At 32.4% G+C, this 7525-nt stretch overlaps 1 pseudogene; it reads left to right on the top strand.

Annotated features, from left to right (window-relative positions):
- The first annotated feature begins 4235 nt into the window (after positions 1-4235).
- LOC134280758 (uncharacterized) lies at positions 4236-6983 on the top strand (annotated as a pseudogene).
- The last annotated feature ends 542 nt before the right edge of the window (positions 6984-7525 follow it).

The raw sequence follows: 7525 nt of genomic DNA, 5'->3' as shown, positions 1-7525 counted from the left end.
ATATATACATGTATATATATATATATATATATATATATATATATATATATATATATATATATATATATATATATATATATATATATATATATATATATATATATATATATATATATATATATATATATATATATATATATATATATATATATATATATATATATATATATATTATTTCCTTAATTTTAAAATATGTTTATTTGTTAACAATGTATGTTATAATATGATAAATATTTGTAAACGAATACGTTTGGTGATGAATAATATTCTGCAAATTGACTTGATTTTTTTAACTGACTGTGATTCATTTTTATATTATAATACATATATAATAAATTCAACTACAAATACAAAATATACATGAAAATTGCCATTATATGTTTTATAAAACTGATAAAAGCAAAAATCTTAAAACACATTACAAAAAGACATAACTGGGCAGGATTATTTTAGTACAGAAGTCATTTGATGCAAATTCATCTGTAATCAAAAATAAAAATACTGCTAAAATATTTTCTTAATTTTCCATTGTCATATTTATCATTAAGTATAGATTACATAGTTATATGGAAGGCAACAAATATAAAACTAAATTCTAGACATCTTTAAAAAAATGTTTGGTCGCCCTCTCCTGACCGACTGACCAAAAATGCCACGTCTCAATACTTTTTAAAACTCCAGAAAACAATTATTTTGTGTTGAATTTTGAGTTTTCTGACCCCATTAATAAATATTTTAATATCATATTTGCACAAGTTCAAATAAATAAATAAAAACGTCCCCTACTTTTTGAAGTATTCTTTTTATCCTGAGTCGGAAGAGGGCAACCATACATATTTTAAAAGATGACCCTATAGAAAACATTTTTATCACAGATAATTCAATTTATACCGCTATGGGAAATCTGTTAAATTTTACACCGTCTGATAATTACGGAATTTTTACAACCGATCAAAATCTTTGATTTTGTTGCACCATTTTTGTCAGCCTCTAAGTGCAGTAGAAAAAAAAGAGAAAACCATCTATGCCTGTGCAACGATTTATGTTGTAGAAGTTATCCTCGTGGAACCTATTTCGGTGGAGACACAGAAAATTTTTGGCAGAACTCGTCATACCATGGAAGGGTTGCTCTTCACCTCGACAACCCCCTCCGAAGTATTTGAATCACGGAGACCCCCTTCGCCTATGCATAAGTATTGGAGAAGTATTAGGAATGCAGTGATTATGCATTCACGTCAATTTAAAGCAGTATTGTTTTGGTCACTATGAAAAAAAATAATGTTTGTATGTTTACATATTTTTAAAAATCATTCTGTATTCATTTGACATTTTGGATAAGCTGCAAACTTTTATAAATACAGGCTAATTGGCGGTGTAACAGGGCAAATAATTTATATATATATTTGTATTTGTGTATAAACATACTCACAATCAATAGAAATGCAGCATCCTAATTCTAGGGTGAAAATTATATACGAGATATAACTATGTACCAAATACATGTAAGTTAGGACATCTTTAACTTTGCCAAATCAGTTATTTAACGGTTGAATGACTTTCACCCCATTACCATTGATTTTAAGCCCTCTTAACAAAAATCATAAAATTTGCATTTATTGACAATATTTTGGACTTTAAGGTTTTGTACTTAATTGTTAACATAAATATTGAACTAGAATCCCGGAAAAATATCTTTTTTTTTCTTTTCCGGATGTGATGCCTGTATTTCCTCAAAATGACTGAAAGCACGCATTTTCATTGCTAATGCCGGAATTTCTCAAAATAAAGGAAAAGGAGAGATACAGAAGCAAATATTCACTACATAACGACTTGTCGGGTTCATGTGTTTCAAAAGCTTGAATGACAGTTCCTTGACCCGAAGTCTTAGGGTTACTACACTACTCTAAGTTAAGAGAAAATTCGACCCCAGTATCTAAAAACAGGCATTTAAAAATGCCCAAGAATTTTTATTTCACTCAGATTAAGACATTGATAAACCTAATGCATGGTAGAAATCGGACTGCGCATGATGTACATGGCGGACTAGCTCGTTTAAATTAAATGGTCGAAAGAGGGATGTTCTAAGAGTAATCTGTTAAGAGGGCTAATAATCAACTTCCGGTAATGAAATGAAAATCATTGCATGGTAGAAATCGGACTGCGTATGATGTACATGGCGGACTAGCTCGTTTAAATTAAATGGTCGAAAGGGGGATGTTTTAAGAGTTATCTGTTAAGAGGGCTAATAATCAACTTCCGGTAATGGAATGAAAATCATTCAATCGTTAAACAACTGATCTGGCAAAGTTAAAGATGCCCTAGCTTTTTGTTACATAGTTATCTCGTACTTTTTGTTACATAGTTATCTCGTATATAATATGTTCACCCTAAAATTAGGGTGTTGCGTTTCTATTGATTCTGAGTTTATGTACCTGTTACCGTATCATGGGCTTTACTTATCATGATTTGTTTTTCTGATTTTCAGTACAGCATTTATGTATAACTGTTCAGTATAAAGGTTTTTACGCACTTGTTGTTCATGTTCAGTAAAGCATCACCCTATAAATGCTAAGTATACAACATCTCTCTAAAAACGCTCAGTATAGCATTATACATGTAGCATTATGTTGAACTGATCAGTATTACAGTTTTACTCACTTGTTATTGATGTTCAGTAAAACATCAACCTATTAATGATCGGTATAGCATTATAACACCACTCAATTAATGCTCTGTATATCATCATAACATCACTCCATAAATGTTCGGTATTGCGTTTTACATCACTCTATTAATTCTCAGAATATCATTATTACGTCACTCTATAAATGCTCAGCATAGCATTTTACATTCTCCCTCACTTTGTTCGTCCGAAGATAAATCAATTATATTCTCAGCATGAAATAAAAAGATGAAAACTTGTATGTTAGGAATGGTACTCGCTATAACCTTTTTATTTTGCATTACAAAATATAATTATAGTTAGGACTCATTATATTATAAATGACTGTTTCATTAATCAACTGTAAAACTTTCAGAAACATAAGCGTACATAAACCAAATACGTAATGTTCATTACCTATTTTGATATACGTGTATACCCGTAGGTTACAGCGAGACTCGATAATCGAACATGAATGAGCGAGAATATATGAGCCAGTGTATGAGAAAAGGGGTCTGATGACATAACGCCATAATGCACAGAAAACGTCAGAAACGTCATAAGCGTCAGAAAATTGAACGACGTCTGCATTTTTCTTAACAAGCTCCTATTTCAAAGAGAAAATGGATAACCACCTACGCTATTGAACATGTTGAACGTCATGGTACTCAACACCATCATGTAACTATGGAAAAGTGAATTGCAAAAATGAATCAACATGAGCATATATATGAGTCTTATTTTCTCGGTCAGAATATTTGCGTTTATCATTTCTCCAGTGTGCGCGTGTATTGTTTTTTTTCTTCGGTTTATTACTGAGCAATGTAGTTTTTCAAGTGATGTTTAAATCATTACAAGAAATTTACTTATAAATAACTTTACAAACAAATCACCAGCACAATAAATGTTCACATGTGGTGACTGTAGTTGGACGAGTGTTTGAAATTCTTACAGAACTACGACTTTCTGATATTAAGTTTTTTACACACAATAACATTTTACACAGTATTTTCAATTTCACGTTAACAAATTGCTTTAAATAAATCCTTGTGCTTTCTTAAAATAGTTTCATCTACATTAATGAATAAAAACGTCCTATAGATGTTTAAATTTCCCTCCATTTACGCTGGGTTTAGCAACAGAGTTAACATAACGCTCAGAATATTGACTGACAGACTAAATAAAGTCTACGAAAAAATCAAATATAAAAAAATAATTAAAAAAAGGGAAAAGAAAAAAAATAGAGTATATACGAATAAAAAAGTACACCATATTCCTTTCTCCAGTTGAAATATTTGAACATAATTCAGAACCAAAAGAATAGAAATTGAAATAAAATTTTAATTTAAAAAAAGATTTTTGCAAATTGTACTATAGAAAAATCAACTAAAGTGGATCTTTCAAGTTTAATTCTATGTCATTTATATTTTATTTTAAAGGACTAAAACGTTTAATAATTATAAAGGAACATGAAGTGCATTTAAGGGATATATTCGTTACTTAAATAAATCAGTAAAATTATTTATTATTATACTTCGTCCAATTCAAAGTTTAATAGTCTTGTTAATTTTAGGAACTAGATGATCTTTTCAATACACACTTTGGGTTGGAATCAGCTGCCAATTCACACTCAGACTTTGAGGAAAATCGTTCAACAAGCAATCAGGATGAAACACCCTTTGATCCCAATAGATTAGACAGAATACGCAATTTTGTTCTCTCTCAATCAGAAAATGAATCGTCTGACTGTGAAAGAGATAGTGAAAATGAAAATGACACGCATTCAGAACTGAATGACATTGAACAAAATTGTAAATGTGGTCAGCTTTGCTTTTCAAAGTTTGAGAATGCCGTAATTCTTGACCATGTATTTAATGTAAGAGAAATGGAAAAAGATGTTAAAGATTTATACATCATGGGTTCTATTAGCATTACCGGGTCTCCTGTCACCCGAAAAGGATCAAGATCCCGAAATTCGTACCACTTCAGTTTTAGAAATGTGAAAATTTGTAGATCGACTTTCCAGTTTTTGTTTGATGTAGGGAAAAAGTCTCTCTCTAATATCTTGAAACATTATTCAGCAAATGGGGCCGTCCCTAGACGACATGGAAATCAGGGAAGAAAGCCAAAGCATGCAGTCAATTTTGACGATGTACGGAGAGTGGTAAATTTCATTTTGGGTTACGCCGAGGAACACGGCTTCCCTAAGCTTTCCGCCCCCAGAGGTCGGGATGATGAGCCCCCCCATTTTTCTTCCTTGTAATTCTACAAAGAAAGGCATTCATGGCCAGTACAAGTCTGCATGTGATTCAGATGATATAAGGAAAGTAGAATACCACACTTTTACAAATACATGGAACTCCTGTTGTTCGCATATTAAAATATGCGGTCCTCGTTTTGATGTATGTCATCAATGTGAATTGCTGAGGAAGAGGGTACTTGATGCAAGAATAGGCTAAAGAAGAGAAGTTAGAGGCCTTAACAAAATTTCAAAGTCACATCGATATAGCACAGAAGGAAAGAAATCTCTACAAAAACCTGGTTAAGGAATCGCTGGAAGAAATGCAAGGTATCAATCGCCAGGAACATCACAACCAACCGCTATCCTCTGACTTCATCAAAGTGCACTATACATTCGATTTTAGCCATAGTGTTGCTTTGCTCATGCACGTCAAATTGGACAACTGTATTTTCTTACTTTAAAGAAAGTACACATATTTGGGTTTCGTGTTGACGACAAACCTATGCAATACAACTATTTGATCGGGGAAAACGAAACACTTGGCCTGGATGGAACGCATTCGCATGGCCCCGATACAGTTATTTCATTGGTGCATCATGGCCTTGGAAACTATGGATATGGAGAAAAAAAATGTTTGATACATGCAGATAATTGTGCAGGTACTCTCTCTTTCTCTCTCTCTCTATCCCCCTCCTTCTCTCTGTGTGTTTATAATCGTAATGATTGTTTGTAATAATCAGGCTTTTAATCCATTGTATAATAAAACTGTATATTATTTTGCTGCAGTAACACATTAATTTCCGCCTTTAGAAAATTAAATCTCTAATGTTAATTGTTGGGGCATATGAGAAATTTATGACATATAAAATATATGAGTCTATATGAAGGCAATCTCTGGGCTTGTATAATTGAAATTAAATGACGAAAATTTAAGCAGTATACTTGCAGTATTTGTTAATTTTCGTTTGGGTTTGAATCATGTTTGAGTGTATGAATTAAAAAAAAATCTTTTTTCGTATGTTTCACTTACATAACAGACAAGTAGCATCGTTTTTGAAAGTTGGGGGGGGGCAGCCAGAGATTTTTTTTTTTTCACTTCCTGAAAAAGTTGACAAGCAAAAAAAAAAAAAAAAGAAAAAAGAAAAATTGCCCAAACACGAAAATCCTATTTCGTAAGGGGGGGGGGGGGGGTTAACTTTCATTACCAATTTTTATAATACATTCTCAATACATTACTAATAGTGGGGGGCAACCAGACTTTCAATGAACATTTCCTATAGTATAACTAAGGTTGGGAAAAAAAGTGCCCCCCTGGCTCCCACTGTTGCTACGTGCCTGCATAAGATATGAAAAATGCAAACTCTCTACTAAATTATTGTTTCTGTGTTTCAGGTCAAAACAAGAACAAGTTCCTGATTGCGTACTTTGCATGGCGAGTGATTACGGGTTTGCATCATCAAATTACTTACCTGATGCAGGTGGTTGGACACACACGATGTCTGATTGACACAGGTTTTGCAAGGGCAAAAAAGTTGTTTCGTCGCACCGACTGTGATGGTATGAGTGAACTTCAGAGAGTTTTTATCATTCTTCAGCAACAAACAAAGGTATTCTCTACGACAACGGAAGAGAGTCTACATGGAAATACTACGACTGGAAAGACTTCTTGGGCCGTTTCTTCACCTCGTTACCTGATATTTCAAAATACCACTCTTTCCGATTTCATGCGGACTTTCCAGGATTTGTGTTTGTCAATATCTTTATAAGGAGGTCAGACCATATGTACGTCCAAGATGTCAAGATGAATTATGCCCTCCAGCCCAGACTGAAGAATAGCTTACCTAGGCTATTTATTTTCCATTAAAAAATGTAACAAATGCAAAAATTTTGTTTCATTCACAAAATAACACAATTTTTATTGATTGTTAAACTTTTTGTAGAAAATAAAATTAATGCAAAAGAAAAACAATTTATGTTTAATACAACAGGATCTCACCGGGGTTGATGCGTGACGTTTTTGACGTCAAAATACAGGATTCCGACGTTTTAGCCATTTTTTACTCCCTTTTGTAACCATAAAATGAAGCACTTATTAATAAGATATACAAATAATATTTATATATTCTGATTCCTTGTGTTTTCTTCTACCGGAATCAGCAAAAATCTGAATTTGTGATTTTTATGTCATAAGACCCCTTTTCTCATACACTGGCTCATATATAGTACATGATCACGTGATAAGACTGGAATGCAACGAAATTAATTTTATTTATATTCTCCCTCACTTTCTTCGTCCGAATATAAATCAATTATATTCTCAGCATGAAATAAAAAGATGAAAACTTGTATGTTAGGAATGGTACTCGCTATAATCTCGACTCAAAGGGTAAATACAATATTAAATTAATTGAATTTTATTTGTTTATTATTCATAACATAATTCTTATCGATTTATATTCCTAAATTTTTAGATATGACACACTGATTTTCAACATTGTCTTTTATGTATCCGTCCTTGGCAATGTCAGAGCGCCATCTCCCATGTTCTTTAGTTAGTCTGTCCGGTAAATTATTGTTCGCTGCAGCTGTCGCCCCACCACTACGTAAGCTATGAAGACAAA

This window comes from Saccostrea cucullata, unplaced genomic scaffold (genome assembly GCF_032062105.1).
Source record: "Saccostrea cucullata isolate Sc308-1 unplaced genomic scaffold, CSIRO_AGI_Scuc_v1 ctg5719, whole genome shotgun sequence".
Classification (NCBI taxonomy): domain Eukaryota; kingdom Metazoa; phylum Mollusca; class Bivalvia; order Ostreida; family Ostreidae; genus Saccostrea; species Saccostrea cuccullata.
This window is presented reverse-complemented; position numbering and strand designations above follow the sequence as displayed.